This window comes from Acomys minous (assembly GCF_964271855.1).
Source record: "Acomys minous genome assembly, chromosome: 3".
NCBI lineage: Eukaryota > Metazoa > Chordata > Mammalia > Rodentia > Muridae > Acomys > Acomys minous.
The window spans coordinates 31,191,020-31,217,878 of NC_140485.1; the positions used below are offsets into that span (position 1 = coordinate 31,191,020).

At 41.9% G+C, this 26,859-nt stretch overlaps 1 long non-coding RNA gene across 1 annotated transcript in view; it reads left to right on the forward strand.

The window, feature by feature from the left end:
• Window positions 1-26,859, forward strand: part of LOC311594122 — a 92,962-nt gene that overhangs the window by 24,626 nt on the left and 41,477 nt on the right. The window contains exon 4 of the long non-coding RNA XR_014777965.1: window positions 3,892-4,230. This is a non-coding gene — a long non-coding RNA (uncharacterized lncRNA). The remainder of the gene's footprint in view (window positions 1-3,891; window positions 4,231-26,859) is intronic.

The window sequence follows — 26,859 nt, forward strand, 5'->3', positions numbered from 1 at the left end:
GGGGAACGGAAGTGCTTGCTCATCTTTGGAAAAAAATTTTTATATATAGTGAATAACTTATTATTTCCCCTGCTTCACATTCATCACCTCTCTGAGCACTTCACTTCTCTGTCCCTTGTTGTTAACTATAATTCTCAGAAGGGAACAAGTTTCCAGTATTCTCTGTGTAAACTGGACAGAGAGGAAAAATTCAGAAGGCCACGCAAGGATTCAAAGCGTTCCCAAGTTCTGTCTTTTAGGTTGACCTTCATTCCTTCAGTCTCCTAATAAAATGTTAAGCAAGCCTAACAGAGTGGATATGTAAGGCATGCCTTTAAGTCTCATGCTGCTAGGATCTGCTAAAACCAGTTTTAGTGAAACATGGGAAAAACCAGAGCTAGAGCCAATGTGTCTTTCCCTCTGGTCCTTTGAAGGATCCCTCAAAAGGAAAAGAACCCTTCACTCAGTGACCTCTCATCATGAGCCTTTGTCCCTGCATCTTATTGTCATCCAGTTGCCTTGAGTGACCAGACACTGGGACAGCTGACTTGTCTGGCTGACTAGTCACCTGGTATGAAAGTGCAGCCACACTAGAGTCCCTTCGGGAATGCTGAGGACACAGTGGGAAAAGAATTCCCCTTCTGTTTTAATTTTAAAGGCATTAAAGAACATGGCACTTTTGGTTACATAAATTACACTTCTCAAAATGGGAACTTAGTGCACCAAAAACCAGATTAGAGAAATAGGGGTGACTTCATTGTCAAAAAAGCTTAATTGGCTCTCGGTCTGAAGAGTCCTTTATTTCTTGGGCCCTAGTCAAACTATTGCCTTGCTTAATACCATCTGGTAACAGAAGCTAGACACACATTTCTCATCTTCTGGAGAAGTCACACTACCTACTCTTAATTCCTCCAGCAATGGGTTTCTACATGTTACTCATGTATATAAAGAAGAGTGGCTGCTAGGCTTATATCTTTTAATTTGTGGTAAGGAACATTAGATTCTTTTTAACAATATAGCATTAATGGGATGTCCAATTTCAGTGATATACTGGAGCTAATTACTGCCTCTTTGGAGAGCTGGTTATTAAGAAGTTAGCTTTGTGAACTACCCCAGCTTGAAATAACTTATTACAGAAATATTTATACCATGTACACAGCACATGCTTTTATGGAGCATGGCACTTACTGGAAGAGACCGGGAAAAAAAAACATGGACAAGGCAGAGTAAAGTATTCTGACATTAATGTACAACTTGCCCTCACTGCCATAACAGATTCCAGCCAAAGAGAAATGTTTTCTGTTCTCTTACTCCAAGAATTCTTAGCTTCCTGGGCTTGGCAATCTTTAGTAAACACTGGCGATACCCTTCATACAGTAGGCTTCCTTTGGAGATGGTAGGGCAGCGGGAGAAGCCAGCCCTCAGAGGAGAGACACAGAATTGGCCTCTACAGGAGAAAGTGCAACCTTGTTTTAATTTAATATGGGAAGAAATGTATGTCAGGATGAGGTAGGTCAGAGCTGGGAGGGTGTTCATCATCTGCAGCTTGGGCTAAGACTAATCTACATCTTTTATTCCTTTGAACTGCTGTGTAAATGCAAAGGCTTTGAGAAAGAAAAGCTGGTGAGGGAATGGTACCCAGAGGGCAGAAAAACAAAGCCAAGGTAGTGGTGGAAACTCACAGAGAGCAAAGCCCATGCAGGAGCATGGCAGAGATCTCAGCATGCTCTGGAGCATCGCTGCATGTCCTTGGATAGTCTCAGCACATCCCTGAAGTTTTGAGCAATGGCGGAGGAATTCTCCCTTTCATCTATGGTTAGAGTTTTTCTCTTGTTCCAGAGACGTTTAGGACAAGCCAGCCAGCAACTCCTTGTAGTCAGTAACCTCAAGAGAGGGAATCAGATGCTCATTCAGATCTGTCATGTTCCAGGCATTAGATCTCCTTGGTAGCACTTGACTGCTCACCCGCCAATTCTAAAAGGACAGGAAAATATGCTATCTTAAAACCCCTCTTGTTTCTCTTTTGAAAGGCACTAAAGGGGCACCATAATTTTTGGTTGCATAGATCAGACTTCCTTAAAATGGAAATTCAGTTATTATAGTTAGCATATTTCAAGTATGTTTTCAAGTGGAAAACATATTTAGGACAAGGAAACTCCAGCCTTCCTGTAATTGCATGGTCTCTTCAAAGTTAGAATGTTAAATGCCACAGCTGTCAGCTTCCTGAGGTATGAGTACACCTAAATCATGAAACAGACATTTTTGAGGACGCTTAAGAAATTCTGCTCGTAGGAAGCTCATTGACCCTCTGGTTTTCTGTTGGCTTTTTTTTTTTTTTTTCATCTTGCTGATTTTCCCTGTGAGCTCATCTAAGCCCCAACAGAAAAGGGTCCTTTAAGTCAACTTGTTTATGTAGTTCGGCATCTGAAGAAAGCCCGCTTCTGTTAGGGCAGCTACCCTGACAGACTGGGGGGATTTTATGCTGTGCTTTGCTGATTTTCATGCAGTTTAAAAAAAAAAGAGATTTGCTTGCTTGTTTAAGTTTCAGGATTTAAGGAATCTCCTCTGTGCAGCTTAGGAGATGCCTCAGTAGGTAAGTACTTGCCTCACGAGGGTGAGGACCAGCCAGTCTACCCAAGTTAATAAACTCCAGGTTCAGTAAGTGATGAGGGAGGAAGAGGAGGAAGGAGAAGAACGGGGATAGCGTAGGAGGGAGAAGAAACGGAATGATAGAATAAGGTCCCCAGTATCAACCTGTGGCTCCCAGATGCTGTGCTCATATACACACACAAACACATATACACACAACATATTTCTTTAAAATGTAATTTAAGGCTATATTCTTTAGGCAAGTGGATCTCTGTGAGTTTGAGCCCAGCCTAATCTACATAGTGAGTTCCAGGACAACTAAGGCTATGTATAGGGACTCTGTCTATAAATAAATAAATAAATAAATAAATAAATAAATAAATAAATTCTTTAAGGATGCTGTTTTGAGGCCTAGATCCTTCCAACAGCATTTTGCCTAAATTAGTGAAATGACAAGAGTAAAGCATTACAAGTTGGGGACACTTCCCTAACGTGGATGAAGGTGGTTTGGACGTATCCTTCCCACTCCGGCTCTTTGTCTTACTTGTCACTCTCCTCTTGACTGTTAGCTAAATAAAGGAAGTGCAGGAGAATGTGTCTCTCAAGTATCTACTGCCAAAGCATGTCCCAGGAATCGCTCATTCCCATTCCTCACAGTACCTAGCAAGACCCCCGTGCCAGCGAGCGCAGATTTTCCTCTGGGAGGGAAACCTGCTACTTTAGTTCTCACTCACCAAAGCCAGCATGGTTTGGACATTCCACTTCACTAGTACCCGCCCCAGTCAGATACCCATCAAATGAACAGAGGCCACGAGTCAGAAGGAATGCCAACAATGCAGATAAGTCCTGATCACTGGCAGCTGAATGAATGCAGCCACATGACCAGGAAGGTAGCTGTCAAAGTGAGCAAAGGGTTCTGGGAGACTTGGTTACAGTGGCCTTAATTTACAGCTCCTTCCTCTGAGACAAACAAGCTGGTATTTCATACTTAAAGTCCTCATAGGCATGAGACAAATTCCTTTGTCCTTTTGTGACAACTGCTTCGCATGGCAAAGCCATGCCCTGTGGCTGCTTGAAAGGGGAGCAGTCATGCGTTTTCACTCATAGGAATGAACTCACATGACTGTGGGGGAGCTGCTGACCCAAACAGGGAACTGGGGGTGGGGGGGGAGAGGGGGTGCGGTGGGGGGATGGGGGAGCACTGAAGAACCCACTGACCTCTAGTGTAGATGGATTTGTCAACTGGTTTCAGACTCAGAATTTCATAGTCAATTGAGTCTCAGAAATCAGTAGGTAAGGCCCTTTTAAACCTGGATATTTCAGAACAGTCGTTGCCTCCTGCCTATTGTCATTTTGGCAAGGACTCAGGAAAAGTCCACAAATGGGACATGGGAAGAGTGAGATTCCATCTTACCGCTAAAATTCACCTCTGACCTCTGAGTAGCCTGCTTGTCGGTTGGCTCGTATGTTCCCTGTCAGCAAGCTTCTGCATCCCATGGCCAACCTCCGCTCTGAGTGGACTCTTCTTTCACCCTCCAATGTGACTGTAAAACAGCTGGTGTCCTGCTGAGCTCAGCCAGTGGTGGGAAGCATCCTAGGCTTTGGGACACCAGCTTCCCAGGCCTGTGGAAGAACAATGTGATTCCAGGAAGAGCCGGCAAGGTGAGTCATGGCCTCTGTGGCTGACATGGCATCCTATTTGTGTGTGGAATGTATTTCTGTGTAAAAAAGGAGTATGAATATTTTGGGAAATGAAAACTATTAGAGAATGCTGTGTTTACTTTCAGTAGCAGACACCACTCAGGACTCTTAATTCTCTCACACTCTATTAAGAAATGTGAAGTTAGAAAAGAAAAGAAAGAAATGTGAAGTTTGTGTTTCAGAACACTCAGTTTAGCATCAGTATAGTTCTCCTTAAACCCAGAGCGACTTCCATCATTAACTTAAGGCTAGAGAGAGAGAGAGAGAGAAGTTTAACCTTTGTTCTCTGCCCAGCTTGCTGAGAAGTTGCATCATAAGTCAGCTACCTGTCCACTGAGACCCTTCACAATAGCCCCTTTAGGTAAAAGGTAAAATGTGATGTCCAGGTTTTAACTTAGAAACCATATAATATATTGGACATAACTGCCAAGGAGATTGTAGGTAAACACTGGCCATCAGCAGCAACCCAAATGTGGGACAATTATGTATCTTGACAAAGTCAATAATTGGACTGATAAGGAACCTGAAACAGTCACCTTCTTACTCTGCGCCTCCTGAAACTGGAATAGAAGGCTTTGCAGTCATTTGAATAAGGTCTTGAATGACTTTCTGCCATGAAATTTTATAATCCGCACCAGAAGGAAGTCTAGTGGCACCGTCACATATTTAATATGAAGGCATTCTCCAACAAAGTCTGGGAAATATTAGTATAATAATTATTATTTTGTGAAATGTTTAAAATGTGTATGGGAATGTACAATTATGTTTGGCATAGTTTTTACCCCAGGTCATGATTAAAAACACTGGAAAGACACTGGCCCACTGAACAAACAAATATTGATCTTGCAAAGATAATTAATGGAGTCCATGTTCAAAAACAGACTATCTTTTTAAAATTTTTTAATTTGTTCACTTTACATCCCAATTGTAGCCTCCTCCCTCATTGCCTCCTGACCCTACCCTCCTTTCCCTAGTCCTCAGAAAGGGGAGCCCTCCTCCCTTAACACCTGACTTCAGCCTATCAAGTCTCATCTGGACTGCCTGTATCATCTTCCTCTGTGGCCTGGCAAGGCTGCCTGCCATGGGGAAATAATCAATATTGGTGGTGGGGGACCAGAGTCCATGTCAGAAGTAGTCCCTACTCTTGGGACCCACAAGGAGACTGTGCTGCCTATCTACTACATCTGAGCAGAGGGTCTAGGTCTAACCATGCCTGGCCCTTGGTTGGTGCACCAGTCTCTGCAACACCTGGATTTGTTGGCTCCATTGGTCTCCTGGTGGAGCTCCTGACCTCTCCAGGTCCTTCTATTCCCCAACTCTTCCGTAAGACTCCCACATGTGCTCTTCCCTGGAGTTTGCATGTCTCGGCATCTATGTGAATCTCCTGCTGGGTGGAGAACAGACTCTATCTTAACCCCCTGTTTGTATTCTATAAAACCCTATTCTGAGTTAGTGTTGTCATAAACCCAGCAAGTTACCTAAAAACATACAGCTTCTCTTGGATCCCTCCAATAATTATGAACACTGCGAATTTGGTCTCTTGCTGTGATGACAGTCCAACACACCTCTCCACCTTCATGGCCACTGGGCAAGACCAGGCCTTCTGTCTTTCTCATGGACCATTTTCAGCTCCTTCTAACTGAACTGATAAGAGTCAGGGAAAATGAATATGTCCGACAGTCAGAGGCAAATAGGAAATGATCAGCCACCCCAGGGGAAACACTCTAACCTGTAAGCTCTGTACATTCTGACAGGTAAAACACATACTATAAGTTGGGTGGTTTACACACAACAGGAAGCTGGGGGGGGGGGGTCCAAGAGAAAGGTGCTTGTAGTTCTGTTGACCACTGAGGGCTTGATCTCTAGTTTGCAGATGGTGAGATGGTGGCCTCAAGGAAGTCTGTGACGTTGGGAGGCAGAAGCAGGATTCCACAGGCCTTGCTTGTAAGGAAATTAATCCAGTGTCATGACCTAAGACCGTCCTTCATGCCCCACCTGTTAATCCTACCTTGTGGGGAGGGTAGACATTCACTGGAGGGGACAGACATTCAGACATAGCGAAGGGCAACATGCAAGGTTGAGATGAATCCGGTGACCATGTGTCTCTGGTTGACTGGATTTAGACAGCATGCTTAATGCTTTCAGAAATCACCCCAAAACTATCGCTCCATTTCCAGTCAGAGAAGTGTCAAGTGGATTGTCGGCCTACTGTCTAAAGCCTGCAGGTGACCGAGAGGAGTGCTCTGTGGCTCGCAGGGGAGTCAGCAATTGCTTTCCTGACTCCTGACCATACGTAGCAACTGGGAAAGCCTTTACTAAACAGATTACCAGACATTCAGCCAAGTGCTAATGACGCTATTAACTGCCGTTTTTTACCACCACCCTGATTCCTGTTTAACTTTCCTGAAGGGCCTGGCCAGGATTTCTACAAGTACAAACAAACATTTGCCCGAGTATAGGCAACATATAAGAGCCTGCTTTCTACCATCATGCATATACAGACAAGGAAAAGGACTGAGGCCTGAATTTATTTCTGCTTAGATTGTTAGTGCAAAGTCAGATGCAAAACAAGTTGGGCAGACTCTACCCTGAAATGCTACCTGGTCCCCTGGACTCCTGGACACAGATAATGCCTCTTCTCTTATCTGAGGCTGGCAGTGCACTTATAATCCCATCTCAGTCTCCTGAGGCCAGAGGACACAGACATGCCCTGTGTGTCCTACCCTACCAAAGTGTGATTTGTAGAATAGTAAGCATTCCTACTTGGGAAATTAGAAACCAGTTGAGTCACAGTAATTGCGGTGCTGCCCCGCTTCCCGTTTTGCTCCTGGAGAGGGCAAATCCCGCTGCTGGTCAGCGGTCTCCTTAAAGGAGCAGTGAGGATCCTGGCACAGAGTAGTGTTATTTCTGAAATGAACTTGATCTCGTTTACATAAATCACAAAATAAATCAAAAGGTGCCTGACAACTGCTTTTGTTTTGTTTCCTTCAGGATTTCTTTGTTGGAGGCTACAGGTTCTTATTAATTTACATTGATAGAATCTTTGCGACTTGTGAAATAGAAAGAGCTGTGGTTCCTTTGAAAGTTTATTCAACATTTATTATGAAATCACATAAAAGACATGCAACTTTTTTGCCATAGGACTGCTTCGTGCTGAGCATTGGAGACGCTGGTCTGTCCTAGCCAGGGCCTGCTCCCAGCTGGTCTATCTGCAGGGCAGACAGAAGGGCTCTGTGTGGAGGAAGAGAAGCCAGGGCTACAACTGCACCAGGCCAGCAGAGGCAGGCGTCAGGAGCTCTGGACATCTGAGGAAAAAGTTGAAAATGAGCCAATGTGTGAAAAGTTTGGAGGTGTTCTAAAGCACTCTGAAAACATCAAAAGCTGGGCATCAAAAGAAAAAAAAATCAAGAAATAAAACTGCCATTTTTTTTATAGGCGTTTTGGGATCATTCCCAACTCCGTTGAACCTAGAAATATTTAGTTGGGTTAAAGCTATTCATAATATAAAAACAAGGAGGGCATATTTTAAAAAGAGAAAATGAATGGAAAAAATAAAACTTTGGAAGAATGCAACCTTTGATAAGAGTAGTTTAGAATTGATCTGATTCACCATTTTTGGCCATGTTCCTACCTTGTGGGGGACAAACAGTGACACCCAGTGTCCTGCAGATTCCAAGGGACAAATATCTTTGTGTGCAGCTTTGCCTATACAGCAGAGCCTGAAGGTGGTAAACAGGGCAGGGAAGAATTTGACCTGAGCTAAGTTAACCATCATCATTCATAAGAATTGTGTGCAAATCAAAGATTAGCAAAAATGCAGCTTTTATAAATTCAGTTATAAAGCAATAAAATATTTTAAGATCATTAGAGATGCCCTTTTTACATAATAGCCACTGTGATAGGTGTGACGTGAGATAAGGTAGAGTGTCCTTCATTACTTTTTCTTTCTGGTGTTTCCAGCGAGTTAAACAATGAGGAAATTCACAAGCAACCATTACAACGTGCGCACTTGAATGAGTTCCACTGCGGGGTCCACCTCTGAAATCTCGGCACCTAGGGAGGCTTCTGTGTGTTTGCTGTGCTGAGCAACCATTGCCACCTCGTGATTCTAAAACATCCCCCACTGTCCCTGCTGAAGACACGTCCTTATTTACAATGATTCCTGAGACACCCTGCTGCTATCCCTGACAATTACTCAAGCACTTTCTGTGTCTCTGGGTTTGCCTACTCTTGACATTCTACTGGGGTGAACTCCACAGCACGTTGCCCGTTGTCTACTCTTTATTATGTAGCCCATTTTCTGTGGTTTCTTTTCAAATTTACAAGGCATTTTATTCAGTTTTTCATGTAATGGGTTTTGATCATGGTCTTTTCCCTCTCCCATCACCAACTCCCAATGCATGCAGCCTTGTGGGAAAGGGGAAATCCATTTTCTCCAGTGGAGTGGCAGTGGTTTTATCAACCATATCAAGGTGTCAGTCTTTATCCCTTCATGTGACAGCCGTTTGCTTTTGTAGCGCAACAACATTCCTCTATATGCATGGACCTCATTTTGTTTGTCTGCCCACCAACTGGGTAACATTTGAGCTGTTTACACCCATTGGATACTATGAACAAACTTTTATGATGTTTTACACAATCACTGAAGACCCCAGAGAGCTTTCACCTGCTGTCCTGTTGCCAATCAAGCTACGGCTCCGGGAAAGCATCCCCCTTTGAAAAGTCTGGTTCAGACTAGAGTCTTCATACTCAGTTGCCTTAGCTTCCTGATGCTGCCTCAGGTTGGTCCGGCACGATTTCATTTCCCTGCTTCCAAGTACAACAGGCTTCCTCAGATGAACACACACTCTGCTTAGGAAAAGGAGCAAATTCATGAGGAGGCGGTTTCCAACGAGATACACGCAGCTAGGACTTCCCTGTTGGAAATCTGGGTGTCACTGGTGCTTCACTCCTGTCTTCCTTAGCCTCCTCTATCCATTCAGATGTGGAGCTATCTGACCCAGAGGTGGCAACATAAACATCTAGTCAGCATGTGGCACCAAAGCTCCCTGGAGACACTGTTCTAATGTGCCCTGTAGGGTCTGTGGAGAACAGACAGGTGAAGTGTTTCTCTAATTTACCATGACAGTGGGAGCATTAGGAACACTGAGATGGTGGTGGCTATGGGGGACCTGGCCATGTGTCCCTTTCTAATCTGAGAGAGGCTAATGGCTAAGCTCAAAAGGTATACCTGTCCCCAAGCTTCCAAGTTTACTAAAACAAAGATGTTCTTACGGGGTCTAGGGCCCATTTAGTGGCATCCTTAGCCTATAGAGTCACTATCATTTTATTAAATCCCAGCTACTATTCTTTTTCACAAGATATAGTATAATAACATATTAAAGTGTCTCTTCCGGGTAACAAGGCTAAACATTCTCTCTGCATACATCGCCGCAGGTTTGGTCTATGTGTGGCATTTCCGTGCCTGTACCTACATTACACTTGCACTTGTGCACACAGACCAGGGTTCAGAAATAACTTCAGCTCTTGCTCCGGATCTCTCTCAGAAACATTTAAAAGCTGCCCTTCTATGGAGATCTTTGCTTATTCTTTTTCTCTTTTCTGTTCGTATGGGCATTTGTAAGTATTTCTAAACCCTCTCTGGTTTGTGTATAATTCTGTTTCTCAGGCAGATGTTCATTTCTATCCAGTCATTTCTTTGTAGCACCCTGTCACCCCCCCCCCACACACACACAGAAAAGAAGTGTAAAAGATATTTGCTTTGTCTTTTATGAGAAAGGACAGGTGAAGTATGCTTTGGAGTGTAGGAAATAAAAATTTCAGAAGTTGCTAAATGTTTTTTAAAAACAAAACTTTCAGTCTCTTCTGTCCTCAAGAACATTCCAGCATGGCTGAAAGTGTGTGTGTGTGGGAGGGGGCAGGCATCCCAAAGGAATGAGCAGACAGTGTGAGACCAGATGTGACACGAAACATTCCAATGCTTTGTTTAGAACATTCCAACCTACCTGTTATGCACATATAATGCCACATAACAGGCCTGCAAGCCAATTCTCAGCCTGTACTTCCTGAACAAAGAGGAAAATGCAGAGCTCTCTTTTTAGTAGTTCAAAAGCACAGTTAGACCTTTGATACATTCCTGAGTACTTCCACAAAGAATTTGTCCTATCTGCAATAAAACAAGGAAAGCCCGGTGCCCTTTACTAATGTCCTTCCTCTGCAGCCTCCGTTATCGCCCCAGCTCATGTAGGAAATAAATGTACATAAGCCCATAAACCTTGGCAGTTTGGGACAATGGCATAAGCATCATTTTCCACTGACGGTGCTGTACACTTTGGCTAGTGGCCGGCATTTCTTGGTTGTAACTCACATGTCAGTCGCACATTTGTATATAGAACTCTACACAAGCCAAAATATCGATTCCTCCTGAGTTCTAGATTATTTCTTCTTCAAACCATCACTCATTTTCAGTCTAGACTTCCTAGTCACATTCCAAATTTCAGAGTTTTCCTATAAGTTACAATGTGGCTGCCTGGCTGTCCCTTGCACTTTGGCATGTCCATCACACTAATTCTTAAGCTCTCCCAACCCTGAAGTCAGAGTCTTTCTTAGCAGTCCTCACTCCATTGAAGACGAACATCATTCCTTCAGGAACGACCTCTAAACATCATTTTGAAAAAGTGTTCATCCAGAAGGCCTGGGAGATACCTCAGTGGTATACTTCACCACAGAAGTATAAAGACCTGGGTTCAATTCCTACTACCTATGGGAAAAGCCAAGTGTGATGGTACAAGCTTGAAATTCCAGTACCAGTGTATATGTGGGGGTGAGGGGTGGGGGTAGAGACAGGTGGGTTGCTGAGTACAGTGGACAGCAAGTCTAGACTAATCAATGTGCTTAGGTTCAATTGAAAGACAGTGTCTCAAAAAACAAAGTAAACAGCTTCTGAGAAATCACACCCAATGTTGGCCTCTGGATTCCACATACATGTGCAGATATATTCAAACTGTACACATGAGACACATATTGCTCATACACATGTGAACAAATGTGCATCCAGCATTTCTAGTCCAGCAATCAAGTCTATTATTTTTTATTTGAAAGACCACTGGTATTTTTTTCTTTTTATCCACATATCCTGGGACCAACATAGCCACAGTTGCCATGGTGGTGGTGGTGGTGGCATCTCCTCTGTGCCCGTAGCAGACAAGTGGTAGGGTCAGCTTTCTCACACTCATGCCTTCGGGGCTGGCTCACACACATACACACACACTGGCTGCTAGGACCAGCTTTCTGGGCAAAGCATAGGGCTCACTCTTCCAAGTGTTACAACCCACAGCCTGTAAGAGATGGGGTCAGCTCTATAGAACACCAAAGCCAGTGAGGGTCACAGCCAGTTATGTACAGCCCCTGGATATCCACACGGTCCCCCCTGACTAGGGGCATCCCCAAGTTCTCTGGTGGTAGTATGAGCCACAGACTTTGACACTGACCCCTGCAGACTCAGACATGGCCCTTAGTGGTAGCTCGGGTTGGGACCTCACCATAGCCCCAGGTGGCAGGGCTGGCCACTCATAACAAGCTACTCCTCTCCACCTGTGAGTATCCAGTTCTAACCCTCTTTATAATGCTCAGTCTGTCCCCATCCACCACATACTTGCACATTGTGGTGGCTCCTGTAGCACCTGGTGGTCCTCTAGGTGACATTATCTATCCGTGCTTCATGGCATGGCAGCAAGCAAGTGTCTATGCCCTGCCTGTGCCACATGTTGGAGGAGAGATCTGTTGGTGGCATAGTGGTCTGCAGATCTCTGTCTGTCTTCCTCCTCTTCCTGTGTGGTGCTGCCTGGATTTGATTTGACTTGGGTTTTATGAGTCCTAGGCATAAGACAGCTTTGGCCACCAAGCCAGGCATCAAGCTAGATGAATAAAGGACTGCCATCTGCTCTGCCCCTGACTGACATAAGAACACCACCACCAAGGTGGCTCTCTGCCCATTGCCAAGGGCTTTGAATGTCCTATGCCACTGGATATAAATGGCAATCTGGACCACTCGATCCAGGGATGCTGGAGTTACTCGAAGAAATCATCAAAATCCTGACTCTCCCTGTTGCCTTTTTTCAATTTCTGTACTAATTGCTTGAACTCTGAGTGTACATAAGAGAGTCTGAGAGGGTTGTTTTCTCCCCCTAGAACAAGCCTTAAGCTGTGTGGCTAATTTAGTGTGTTTTGAAAGCATCTCGGTTTCCTTCCCCCCATGTAAGAGGAGTTGTGTTTGATCTAAACCACCTAATCTCTCATTTCCAACCAGATGTGAAAACACGCTTCTCAGGAAACCTAGACCACTCGGATTAAGGAGAGCAAATAAGCAGAGGAAAGTGGTTAAAAATAGACCCACGTTTAGATTTGTCAATCTAAGCTGTGAGTTAGCCTGAAAGTTCCTCCAGGTGACCTCACTGGAAGCCGCTCTTGTCAGTGACAAGTGTCTTCTAACTTTGATGAGCCTCTGTAGTGTCAGGCTTCATCTCTCCCTAGCAAAGTCACTGCTCTGGCTAGAGTTTTACAAAGTGTGAGGATTCCACTGTGCCCATTCAAGTGAACGTGCCGAACATTTGCCAAATCTCTGTGCTCCTGACATTGCAAGGACCACAAACAGGACTCAACTTAAGCCATCAATTTCAGTTATCACCCCAGAAGTTTCCATTAGCATAAATAATGTGCATCGCCTTAACACATCTTGTAAAACATTTTTGTATAGTATCTTTATAGGAAATGGTATGGGAAGTAGAGCTTTTTATTTCTGTTGTATAGTCAATATAAACACAAAAATTGATAAAAGAATCTTGTTTTGTTTTTACTTAAAATATGCATCATTTACATTAAAATATAAAATACATCATTTCTCCTTTGTCTCTCCCTTCAACCCCTCTTATGTCTCCCACCCCTTTGAATTTATGGCATCTTTTTTTAAAAAATTATTGTTGTTTCACACACACACACACACACACACACACACACACAGAGAGAGAGAGAGAGAGAGAGAGAGAGAGAGAGAGAGAGAGAGAGAGAGAATAAAACACTTCTGATGAAACACTTAGAAGAATTCTGTTCAAGAATGTGGTGTTCAACAATGCAGCATTGTGTGGAGCAAACACAGGGTGAGCCCCACATTTGCCCTGGCTTTCCATCATCCATACTACAGGCAAGTGCAGAACCAACAGAAAGGAACAGTTTGCTGGGTGTAAGGAGACCAAACTTCAGGCCTGCCGAGGGGCATGGAGCTCAGAGGACAGATTGCAGGAGAGGAGAGAAATGCACACAATATGGGAAGTGCGCATATTTCCCCTCACTACTGCAGTGCATAAAAACAGTATAAGACACAGCAAGGTCTCGGGTGGTGTGGCCATTAGAGGTAAATGCCAAGAAGGCCATTCTGGAGACCACAAAGGAAGGACAAGCCATAGACTAGCATCACGTGCCCTGCTTAAGTGTAACCCTATGGAGAGGGGAGCTCAAGAAAGCTCTAGAGAAGCTTTGCTGGAGTCAGGCTGGTCCTCCAGTAAATCAATGACCTTCTCATGCAATAACCAACATTATTCAAAAGAGAAAAAAATAACATCGTATTATCCAACTTATGATAGCGAAATAAAACATCACATAAATGTTTTAAAAGTTGGAAATGACTCTAAGTCAAGAAAGATAGTAAGTGGAAGCACCACCAGTGATGATAAAGACCCAAAACAAGAAAAATGTTTTTAAATAAAATACAGACATAATGAAAGACTGGGTGGGACATCTAGTGTTATAAAATACAATGTCTGAAGTGAAAGCTGCATTAGAAGTTATTAGATAACTGGATTATGCAGAAAGAAAGAAATTCCTTGGAGATTGTGCAGTTCACAATAGACATAATAAAGTACACATAGCAAAGTACACAGGTGCAAAGGAGACACTGACTATGAGTTAGAGATGCTAAGCCTGTGAGGCAATATTGATTGATGCTGATGGCATTGATCGTGGGCAACAGAGGGACGCAAGCATTTGCCAGTAGAGTCAAGAATGAGTGAGATAAAGAGTGACGGCCAAGAAGACATTGGGGAACATTATGGCTAAGAGTTTTCAAACATTTGAACCATAAACATGAACTCAAGAGTTGAAATATTTAAATAGCAAAATGAGAACAATTTCTAGGCTGAGTATAATCAAGTTGATTAAAAATAAACCTAGAACAAGAGAAACATTTTAAAGCAACCAGAGCAAGTACATCAAAAGCAATGGAGGCTGGAAGATAATGGGTGACAGAGCTCTTCAGAGGAACGTTCTGACAATGCATGGTTTCATGGCCCAAGGACATGTCCCGAAAGTGATGGCAAGATAAAGACATTTCAGATAAAGAAACGAAATTTTTCATAAAAAAAACAAACAGAACTATATAACCAGGGTGCTTTAAAAAGAGCTGCTCAGCCTGCCAACTGATCAATACTTCAAAGAACTCAGCAAAGAAACAAAGAGTGTTTAAGAACATGAACATGTTGAAGACTAACGAAGACGGCCATATGTTGTTATCCTAGTCTTTTTCCATTGCTGTGATAAACAGCATGACCAAAACCAACACGGGGAGGAAAGGGTTAATTTCAGCTTACAAGTCCCAGGTCACAGTCTTCTCTGAGAGAAGTCAGGGCAAGAACTCAAGGCAGGAACATGGAGGCAGGAACTGAAGCAGATGCCATGGAGCAATGCTGCTTATTGGTTTCCATGCCTTACTCAGCACACTTCCTGATACCATGCAGGGCCATCTGCCATGGGTAACACCCCACTCACAGTAGACTTAGCCCTCCCCCATCAATCATTAACCAATGAAATATCCTTACAGACCTTTTCAGGCCAATTTGATGATGTCAATTCCATAGCTAAGGTCCCTTCTTCATAGGGGACTCTAGTTTGTGTCACGTTGAAGAAAAAAAATTCCAACCAGCACAGACATCTCAGTTTCATTGCAAGACACGTATCCACTTGAACAAAACACAGCCATGTGGTGAATCATTTTAACTCAGATAAAATTTAAACATACAAAGGATGGGGGGGGTGGGATAAATTTCATAAAAGACTCTTCCACTAATAAGATACCCAAATTTAATTTAAACCATAATTTTATATTTCAGTAATAAGCATAAAATCATAAGGTCAACTACCAAAAATGTAAAGAAGTGGACTGAAAGGTAAACTACATAGGCAGATAGAAAAATGACACATACTCCATCCATGTGAACAACGGAAAAGGAGGAAGAACAAATAAAACTTCCCAGGATATAAGTGGAAAAAGTTGCAAGACAGTAGGCTAAAGCTCGATCACATCAAGAATTATATACGTAAATAGAGTAAGCTGATTTAAAGGTAGATGTCACCAGAAATCAAGACCTGTGGCTGGAGATCTAACAATCTCTCTGGCTTCCATGGGTATCTACACACACACACACACACACACACACACACACACACACATACACACATATACACACACATCATAATTTAAAAAATAAGTATATTTTTAAAGACCCATCTATATTAAGATATAGTTGAAAATAACAAAGGGAAACACACTTCATGTGTATTTGAAGGAGGAACTCATAAAAAGATAAGAAAATACTATTTGCTATTTTGTGCTCATAACCAATCCTATATAAACTTTTAGAAATCAGAGGAAACATTTCCCGGTACATTTTATGAGTCCAATATTACCATAATACCGAATCCAGCAAAAACATAAAAAGAAAACTATGGGGAAATCTCTGTCATGCATAAATCATAAAAATGCTTAACAAAATGTTAGCAAGTAAAATTCAGCAATATATAAAAATTGTAATCCACTGTGGCCGAGTGAGCCTTACCTGGAATGCAATATTGGTTTTCCACTTGGAAACTCATCATTGTGACCACGTGATAACAGAATAAAGGCCAAAGAAAAGCATGAAAGAAAGAGAAACATGTGGCTCATTTAATAATTGTAGACAGTGATTTAGCAAGATTTAGCCTCCATTCATGATGGACAGGGTCCAGTAAATCAGGAGAAAGAACTCCCTCAGCCTGCTTCAGGGTGTTTATAAAAACCTGGGGTCAAGCACAAGGGTGCTGCTGGGAATATAGCTGTCTGATACTGTAATATATATATATATATATATATATATATATATATATATACATATATACAATATATACAACACACATATATATGTATATATGTGTGTGTGTGTGTGTATGTATATATATACACTTTTACCGGGACAGTTCACAGAGGCCCATGGACTAAATTGATATTTAGAAAAATCAACTTAATACTAAAATGTCACTTCATATGCCAGAGGGTCCAATCCCTGATAACGCTGCTGAACAATTGCATGCCTTGTGCACCACCCATGTGTGCACTGTCCCCCTACTTTGGAAATCTGGCAGTGTCTGTAAACACAGAGATATTCTCTGAAACAACAGCTGCACTCTGAGAAGCAGTGACTAACTATGTCCACAGACCCAGTATTTAGGAATGCCCATATTCATGTTACACATTGCACTAAAACTGGAAATCATCCAGGTGTCTATCAAAAAGGAAAGGCATTGAGTGCACAGATTTGGGCATATTTATACAATGGAACAGTGAAAATCGACTAGTGGTGTGAGTGATAAAGAGGACGCATTTCAGAGACATTTTGCAGGCAGATGGAGCCAGTCGCAGAAGGTGCTTATGAGTTTGTGTGTGTAAAACCCTGCAGCAGACGAAGGTTCGGTGTTAGAAAACAAAGTGGTGGCCTGCAATATGGAGTTGAGGAACTGAAGCAGGGGTTGACTGGAAAGGGGCAGGAGTAAACTTGCTGGGATCAAGGTATTTTAGATCTTGATTCATTTAGAAGGTTACACAGGTATATGTACACACACACACACACACACACACACACACACACACACACACACACAATCTTATCCCTTAATGCTTTCAAGAAACACCAATATCCAGTGATCAGCACCTAGTACATAACCAACTCAAAGAATAAACACTTATGAATGAATATTCTTAAGATTTATTTTCTTCTGTGTGTATACATCTCTGTGTGTATGTGTGTGTGTCTATGTGCACTTGTGTGTGTGAGTTCCTGTGTGGGACCAGAAGAGGGCATCAGATCCCCTGGAGTTGGAATCAAAAGCAGTTTCAAGCCATCTGAAACGGGTGCTGGGGAAAGAACCTACGTCCTCTAGAAGGTTCCAAACAGTCTTAACCACTGAGCCCTATCCCCAGCTCCAAAGAATATTTTTAAATGATGTATAAGAAGCTACTGGTAGCTTCTGAAGGTCAGCCTGGTAGAGGGAGGCTTGCTAGCAAATGTATATCCTTCCTTACAGTCCTGAATACATTTCACACACATCTGATACACGCATAAACTTCTATCATATTTTTCAAAATCTAAATCTTGGACAATTTTAAATTAAACTTCCTGGCAGTGGGGAAAGCTCCATATATCTCTGTTGAGTAAATTGTTGCTTTTCAATTTTAATCTGTTGTGTTTTTCATAACGTTAAGGATGTGTTACCTTATTTAGGTTATGCCAAAGGCTGAACTAAAAAGTTCACAGTGTGGGTAAACGGTAAAATCTGCTGTCATTCAGAGATTGCTAAGGAAACCAGTTGCTGTTGACCATTTCGACAGATGGACATTTCATCTCTGAATGATACCAGGGACGCAAACTCATTTGTCAAGGTTCAATAGGGTTGAGAATTAGCAAATTCAGAATTGGGAGCCTTCTGCAAAAGGTTTTCTCCCTCCCTCCCTCCCTCCCTCCCTCCCTCCCTCCCTCCCTCTCTCCTCTCTCCCTCCCTCTCTCCTCCCTCCCCTTCTCCTCATCTTCCTCTGCCTCTGGCTCCTCTCTTTTTTCTCCCCTCCTATTCCACCTATCTATAGAGGTGACTGAACTCAGAGCCTTGGTTGTGTCACACGCAGATGCTCTACCATGGAGCTTATGCTCAGCTCAGTTGCCATGCTCTAAGGCAGTGGTTCTCAACCTGTGGCCCTGTGGTGCGCAGCCCCCTTCGCAGGGGGTCACCTAACACTATTTGCATGTTGGATATTTGCAGTATGATTCACAACAGTAACAAAATTACAGTTATGAAGAACAACAAAGGATAATCTTAAGGCCAGGCTCACCATAACAGGAGGAACTGTTTTATAGGGTGGCAGCATTAAGGAGGTTGAGAACCTCTCCTCTAAGGGAAGATGAGATCGTTAGATCATTTCACCTCTGAGGATATTTTTGGTAGTGCCACAATAAAATAGTGCTGCCTTGCTTTATGTGAAACTCTGTATGCATTTTTATGAATACATGTACCATTTGTTTTTCTTGTGGTACTAAGGATCCAACCCAGGGCCTTACATACACTAGGCACCTGTTCTACCACTAAGCTAGGTCTCTACCCACTAAAAACTTCTTTATAAATGTGCAATTTTTATGATACTTTCCTTTGTGTCATGTGATTCAAATATTAATAAAGAGGAACAGTGAATAAAACTCGTACTTTTACAAGACAAATGAGGGGTTGGAAACACAACTCAACTGTTTTTGTTCATTTGTTTGGGTTTTTGTTTCTTTTTCTTTGTTTTTTGGTTTTTCGAGACAGGGTTTCTCTGTGTAATAGTCCTGGCTATCCTGGACTCACTTTGTAGACTAGCCTGGCCTGGAATTCACAATGATCCGCCTGCCTCTGCCTCCCAAGTGCTGGGACTTGACTGTTAAGAGTACTTGCTGCTCTGTCATAGGACCTAAGTTCAGTTCCCACAAGCCAGACCAGGTGCCTTATGACCACAGATAATTCCAGCTCCAGATGGATTGAATCCTCTGGTCCCCACAGGCACATACCCACCCACAAGCAAACATATGCATAATTAAATACTAAAAATTAAATCTAGAAGCAAATGAAAATGAAAATATAGCAGCCACTATAGGGTCACTGGGAATTCCTAAGCAGAATATACCGCTTCAAACAGATACAGAGGAACACGCAAATGCCTGTGGAAGTAACCAGAAATGAGATTCCGCCGAGTCATCCCTTCTTAAGCAGCTTTTTATGTAGCTTCAGAAATAAGACCCTGTCCAAGCGGAGCTGACGCAGAGAGCGCTTCTGATAAAACTGTAAGGAAAGCAAGAGCGCTTCTCAGTCTCTGTTGATCGCCTTAACCTCGTCCATGCACACCCACAGGCAGCCAGACTTCAGCAGTAGCTGGCAGATGAAATCCAGAGACCAGAAAAGCCTGCGTAGTGTGCAGTGCTGGTCCTGAGAGGGAGGAATTTCTTTCATTATCAAAATCCTTAATATCCTTGCCAAAAAAAGTTGTTGTTTTGATTAATTACAAGGGCCGAGAGTACAAGGGCTATAGGAAAGCAGAAACCTTGTATCTGCTATTTTCCCAGACTTTGGCTCTACTTTGGGTAGTAAAGGGAGTGAAGTGGGTCTATACATTTCCTTTATTAATAGAGACTCAACATCTCCTTCCCCCTTTAAGTACAGGTTAGTAAATATTTTACAATGCAATTTGCAATGATGTGGGTCTGTTAGTTTGGAGATGTTCACATGTCAAAGTCCCGCCTTGGTGGTGTTTAGCCAGTATTCCTTTTTAAAACTGTGGATTCATAAGGAAAGGGCACGGAAAAGCGAGCCTTCGGCATAGTTAGGATTATCCTAGGAAAGACATAAAACCTTCTATCCCAAGCCTTATTTTTCCCAGTTTTCTGAGAGATGATCTCAGTCTTTAGCCCACTGCAAAAATCACTATGTAGTCCAGGCTGGATTTGAACCCCCAGTAACCCTCCCAGGTGCTAAGGTTCTAAACCTGAACCCACCCAACTCCATTTAAACACCAATTTGAAAGAGAAAGAGAGCTGGTTAGGGATGGCTCTTGGTTGCCTGCCTCGATGATGTGTGATGTGCGTGTAGATGAGTTTTAGCAAGTGTAGTAAGAGGCAACAGTGGTTTTACAGAAAGGGTTCTTGTTTAACAAGCACCTTGGGCCGCACTGCAGGTGAACAGCGGAGAAAGAGGCTTTCGTAATAGGCACAGCTCAGCGCCCTATATAGGTACAACACATGTGCCCACACTCACCTCAGCCCACTGCGTGCAGCTTACCTACTCAGTTCAGTTTTCTATGAGAACTTCTTGAAGATAAATAACCTCTCATGAAAAACAGAGTTACAAATGGTATTAGCATTCTGCTTCAGTCTGCCTACCTGTGATGTCATTGCCTACCTGCCAGGGAAGTGTGGCCCTGCCCAGGGCTGTATAAAAGGACAGTCCTACCTCACCTCTCCCTCTCCCCTCCCTCTCTCACTCCCCCGCCAGCACCCCTCCTCCCCGCTTGCCCCCTCCAACCTTCTCCCTTCTCTCTCTACTCTCCCTCTTATACTTTCTCTGTCTCTGTCTATGTCTCTGTCTCTGTCTCTGTCTCTGTCTCTGTCTCTGTCTCTGTCTCTGTCTCTGTCTCTGTCTCTGTCTGTCTCTCTCTCTGGGGTACTCTTCCCCCTTTTCCTTCCACCCCATGCTCATTTAATAAACTCTTCTACAACATAACACCTGGCATCTGGTACCTTATTATCTGATTTATCTTATACCTCATATCTTATTATCTGTTATCATTCTCTTATATTAATTATAAAATTGGTGGCCCGTAATAGGCCCAGTGAAGACGAATTTTATGTCACTTGGATTCCCCCACTGGCATGGCTTCGTTTCAAACTTAACGCTGCAGAAAAGTTACCCAAAGTTCTCACTCACTCCGGGACAAATTAAGTATGTTGTGTACTTGGCACCTGCTTGAAACAGAAAGCTCTGGTATGTATTTTTTATTTTTGTTTTTGTTTTTGTTTTTGTTTTTTTTGAGAGAGAGAGAGAGAGAGAGAGAGAGAGAGAGAGAGAGAGAGAGAGAGAGAGAGAGAGAGAGAGTTTTCTCTGATCAACAAGACCCTGGCTTGCTTCAGCACTCTAACACTAAGGATAAAAACCACAGCATCGCAGATTAGGCAAGAGGTGAGATTTTTCTGTTATATCTTCAGCACTGAAGTAGCAGGTAGTGTGACCCTGTGTCTCTCTTCATGTTTGCTGATAGAGAAGCTACACTGGCAACCTTAGCGTATGGAGACACCCTTTCTGTGAGTAAAGCAAGGACTTATTTTTAAAAATTGTACATCTTGTTTCTGAGGTTCATCTGTATTATAGTAGAGTGTTTTCCTACAAATGTTATTATAGGAACAAATCCTTCTGCTTTGGAAGCAACAAATCCTGCTGTGTGTGTGTGTGTGTGTGTGTGTGTGTGTGTGTGTGTGTGTGTGGTGAGTGCATGTATGTATGTGTTTCAGGCGTTGCTCACCTGTGTGGACATACTCGGAGGCCATAGGTTGATGTCAGGATATTTCCTTTAATTACTTTTTGACAGTATCATTATTAATGAGTCAAGGTCTCTCATTGAACCCTAAGCTGCTTGATCTCTGATCTCCCAGCATCCCCCCTGCTGGGATGCAGGAACATTCACCACACATGGGATTATGTAGTGCTGGAGAGCCACACTCAGGTCCTCATGTTTGCCTAGCAAGTACCTTATATGCCAAGTCAGCTCCCGGGCCCCCATGCTGCTTTGTAAGTCTGTTTTGGAAACTCAACCTGAAAATAAAAATTTGTGCGGCTAGGAAGACAGCTTAGCAGTTAAAAGCACTGGCTTCTCCTACAGAGGACCCAGGTTTGAGTGCCAGCACCCACATGACAGCTCCCAACTGTCTGTAACTCCAACCCAAGAGATCCAATGGCCTCTTCTGGCTGCCTAGGACACCCACCATGCTCATGGTGCATAAACAGACATCCAGGCAAAACATCTATGCACATTGAAAAACACAGTAATAGTGTAGTAATTTATAAAATGCAGCAGAAATCATTTCAGGCTTTCCAGTTATTTTTAAGCAATATAGAAGACAGAAAATATATTAAAATTATTTCTGATTATTTTGCAATAATTAAGAAGAAAATAAAACAAAATGCTGAGATATATGTTAGCCATGCAAATAGATTTATAGACCTTTTACTGATGAGAGAAAGCACAAAAAATTAGGAAATATTCCACAAACAACTTCCACACTTGAATTTTTATAAAAATATGTATTTTCTCCTTGAGATGTATCTGACTTTCTGTAAGCTCCTTCTTGCAAGTGTTCCAGTTTTATCATGATCATAAATTCAACAATAATGGTATTAAGACTTACAGGAAATAGATGAAAACTGCTTTGTTATGAGAAAAATAAGTTCAAATACCCTTTATTTAGACTTAGAATAAAAATTTTTAAATTTCCTTTAAAGAGAAATATTGAATTGCTATTAGTTACAGCAACTTTTATAAGAAGTGAAATTTTGAAAAGTTGTAATATGTTTTCTAAGTACGAAGAATAAAAGTATGGTGTTCAGAAATATCTTCCCTGAAGGGTTGAACTCCGTAATTACTGTCAACAATCCACCACGGAAGGAAAATAATACCGAAGGTACAATCATTATGCTGAGACACTTCCATACATTTATTTCAAGGAATGTTTATGGCTATGAAGACGTCTAAAGCGAACTAAAAAAGTAAGTAATACATATTTTCTTTTTAGTTCGCTTTAGACGTTTTAGAAGCCAAATAAAGCACAATATTCTGGGTTTGAAAGCAATCTTCAGAGTGCCAACGATGCAGTGAATCTAAGTGTGCTATATTGTAGAAAGTGACAAGCAGTTCCTAGGAGACAAGGGATCCAAGTCTGTCTCAGCCCTAGAAAACTGCCAAAGACAAACAGAGATGTAGAACTCACCGGCTAAACACACTAGTAAGAAGCCACATCCAATCTCTTTATGATCTGACGCAAAAGTAAAACTGATGTAACAGACCAGAACCGGAAGGAGTCCTAAGAGATGGCTTCTACTCACATCTGAAAATCCTTGCCGGAAGCCACGGACTCCACCTAGCACTGGCCCTGTGTGCATGGGCGTAGGACTAGTCTCAGAGGCGGCATTCCTGGGAAAACTTGGCTTTCCCTCCACCAAGCATGAAAAGCTCCTCAGATAGGCAGAGGTAGTACTTCATGAGCCTCGCTCCCATCCATGAGGCTGGCTTGATCTTATACAGGTCTTGTGTGTATTCAGTCATAGGCCCTGTGAGTTCAGGTATGCAAAATTCCTGTCATGTCCAGTAGATACTGTTTCCCTGCAGACATCCACTACCTCTGCCTCTTATAGCATCCCACATTCTATGACTCTACATGTTGGTTCTGTGTTCATTTTCATCTACTGCAAAGAGGAAGGAGGAAGAGGCTGAGAGCAATAAAGCAAAATTTCCTGTTTACCTGGATCGGGTATAAGGGAATCTTTATCATGCAATCTTTTATTTTAAAGTTCATAGCTCATACTTATATTGTACATATATATATATATAATTATTTATTGATTACTTAAAAATTTTAGCTTCACTGCCATTATTACTGATAATTTGGCTAAAAACTATTTATTGAGTGAATGCCAGGCTCTTCAATTTTATAATTTTATAATTCTTCTCTTTTTAAAGCAACAGATTCTTCCATGTTCTGCATTTTACAAAGCTAATTTCACAGCACATATTTATTAAAATTGTATAATTTATTCAGTTCAATGATAGATTTTCATTAACTAGTCTGTCTCAAGTTTAAAAGCATGAATGAGTGGTTTTCAAAGTTTTTAATTTCCAACCAATATTAAAAACATGAATATATCTCTCATGTGAGTCTAAATATCTGCATAATAAAATGCAAAATTGAACTTGAAATGAAATGAAAATTATAAATCCGAGCAAAAGCATATTGTTCCATTTTAATAGGGTATTCATTTTGCTGCTCACTTTCAAAATTAAACTCAAACTACATATTTTCCCTCCTGAAAATATTCATGCTAATTATTAAATATAATGTTAAGTTTTATATTCTAGCTCCCCAGAATTACCCATTTCTGAAAGAGAAATATTGTGAGACAAAATAAGAGTCAGGCAAGTATAATGCTACAGAGTAAAATTTCCATGAAAATATTTTCACGGGTACTGAAGGAAACAGTGTGTGCCAGCTCTTCTTCATGTTCCCTGGGATGTGGTTTACAGAGTTTGGGAATGCTACAACACTCCATCCACCCTTCCCTTGTCCCAATTCAAACCGAATTACTCTAATTTAATTCCCAATGCTCTGGTGCAGATTCACTATCAGAAATCACTCTTGACCCTTTTTTTTTATGACTTCATATTAATTATTCAAATCAAAGGGTTTCATTGTGGCATTGCCATATATGCATATAAAATTCTTTGAAGATCAACAAAAACATATTACACTAGTATTTTTAAAGTAATTCCTGGAAAAATATTGATGCTTTTTAGAAGTTTCTATTTTTAAGGCAAGATCTCCTTAGTCTCATGAGAGTTTGTTTACAAAGATCACGGATTCCTTACTCAAGGAGGTTGTTTCAAAGGGCCACAGAATTTGATAAATGAGCCCTCAAAAAATTATGACTAGTATTGTCTTAAAGGAAGCACAAAGTAATTACCAGAAGTGAAACTATGGCTGGACATTTATATCTCGCATACTGAAAATAGAACAAATGGAAAGACTTTAGAATGCACATTCTTTCCAAAAAGTTAGGATCATACACTAACATGGCATTGCAGAATGACGGAATCATGTTATCTCCAGACATGTGTCTCTGTTTGGGATAAAGTTTGATTCCAGAGCTATTAGTAAGTTAAAAATGTAGTGTTTGAAATGGTTTCCAGGCTGGTCATCCATAATGATTTTTCCAACACATCAAATCAGTGACTCCACTGTACAGTGGCTTTATTGATGCTATTCCCAAGGCACATGCCAGAAGTGTTCAAAGGGGAATCAAGACAGTATGGACAAGACACATGCTAAGGTTTGAGTCACTCTTCAGTCCCTGTGCAGTGAGCTCTGCTGCAGTGTGTTTCTGAAATGGATGAACTTTTCCAAGTCATCAGATCTACTTTCAAATGCAGTGCACTGACAAAGTAAATGAAGTAGAAATCTTAAGGGATTAGATTCTAAAAGGCAAAAGCCTTTTAAGATCTGTCACCTCTCAAGGTTGGAAAGACGTTCTAGACAATACCATTGTTGTTAGAGTCTGGGGACATCTAAAGATTCAGAAGTAAAAAAGCACCACATGCCATATTTAACGCAGAGTACTAAAATATACTTATGTGCCTTTAGTATATTTTATTAGCTTTAAAAGTTACTTCAGTATTTCACGGTGCCTCGAAGTCAACATTGCAACAAGTGGCCATTGTGTTCCCCAACCAGCATAGACCTTACCAGGGCCACCCATGAGCCTCAGTAGGCACAGAGGTCTTAACAGAAAGACAGAGCAGATTCTAGGGAACTGTCCCTCATGGGGTTCCTGTCCCAAGGATTTCCCTAATGGCCCCCAAGGAGAAGGGGTTATCTTTATGGCTCTGTCCTCTAATCTCAATTCTATGCCCTGGCATCCTATGGCAGTATAAGAACCCTTATACCGAACAGGTCCAGTGTTTCCCTACTCTCATTCTGTGACAGATGCTGCCATGGCTTCTCCCTATGTTCCATAACTAAAGCCTCTGTCTTGCTTTTGCTCTGTCTCTTGTTGATTCCTGAGAAGGGGAGGCCATCAATCTAAGAGAAGATTTTAGGCACATGGCTGTCATTTCCATGCTTCCGTGGAAGAGGGACTTCCTGTGATCCCATGGAAAAGCCAGACATATAAACATAGGGAGGAACCAATTACCCAGGACGCCTGTCCCAATGCCAGGACCTCACCCGGGCTGGCTCAGCAGGTTTTGCTGACACCAGGACCTCACAATTGACCGTACATAGTAGCCTGAGCCTCATACTTAGGAACTATGCAAGGGAGAGTATTGACACGAACAGCATCATGGATGAAAAGATTTGCTACATGTATCAAGGGTAGTACCAATGTTAGAGTGACATCCCAAGAAGATGAAGGGCTCTCTGTAATAACAAAGGAAATGCACTGAGGAACACTTAGGAGAGTGTTCTCCTCTTAAAACCATTATCTTCTTCAAATGGTCCATAACTCAGTTACAAAAGAGGCATTATTAAAGTATTGAAAATCTTCTTTGGTATTAGTGCCTTTGGAAGGAGCATGTGTTTCCTGTTTCATAATGCCATTCAACAAGGGTAGGTTATGATTCTCAAATTATCAACACTTGGCAACATCACAGCTCTGGCCTTGAGATCTGTTATCCACAAGTGTTTTCTTACAAAAATGTAATTAGAAAGTCAAATGCTGTGCAGGTGACATGGTGCCACCATCCTGAAATAGCGCAATTTTTCCTGTAAAAATTGATTTTTAAAAAATACTTTAAAATATTTTTGATTGATTCTATGAGACGTTCATACATTACATTTTGATCACATTCAACCTCCCTCCCTTTCATTCCTCCCAGATCCATCACCTCTTCCATATGCAACAACTTTGTGTCCTCATTTTTTATTTAAAAATTATCTTTATACAGTGTATGGA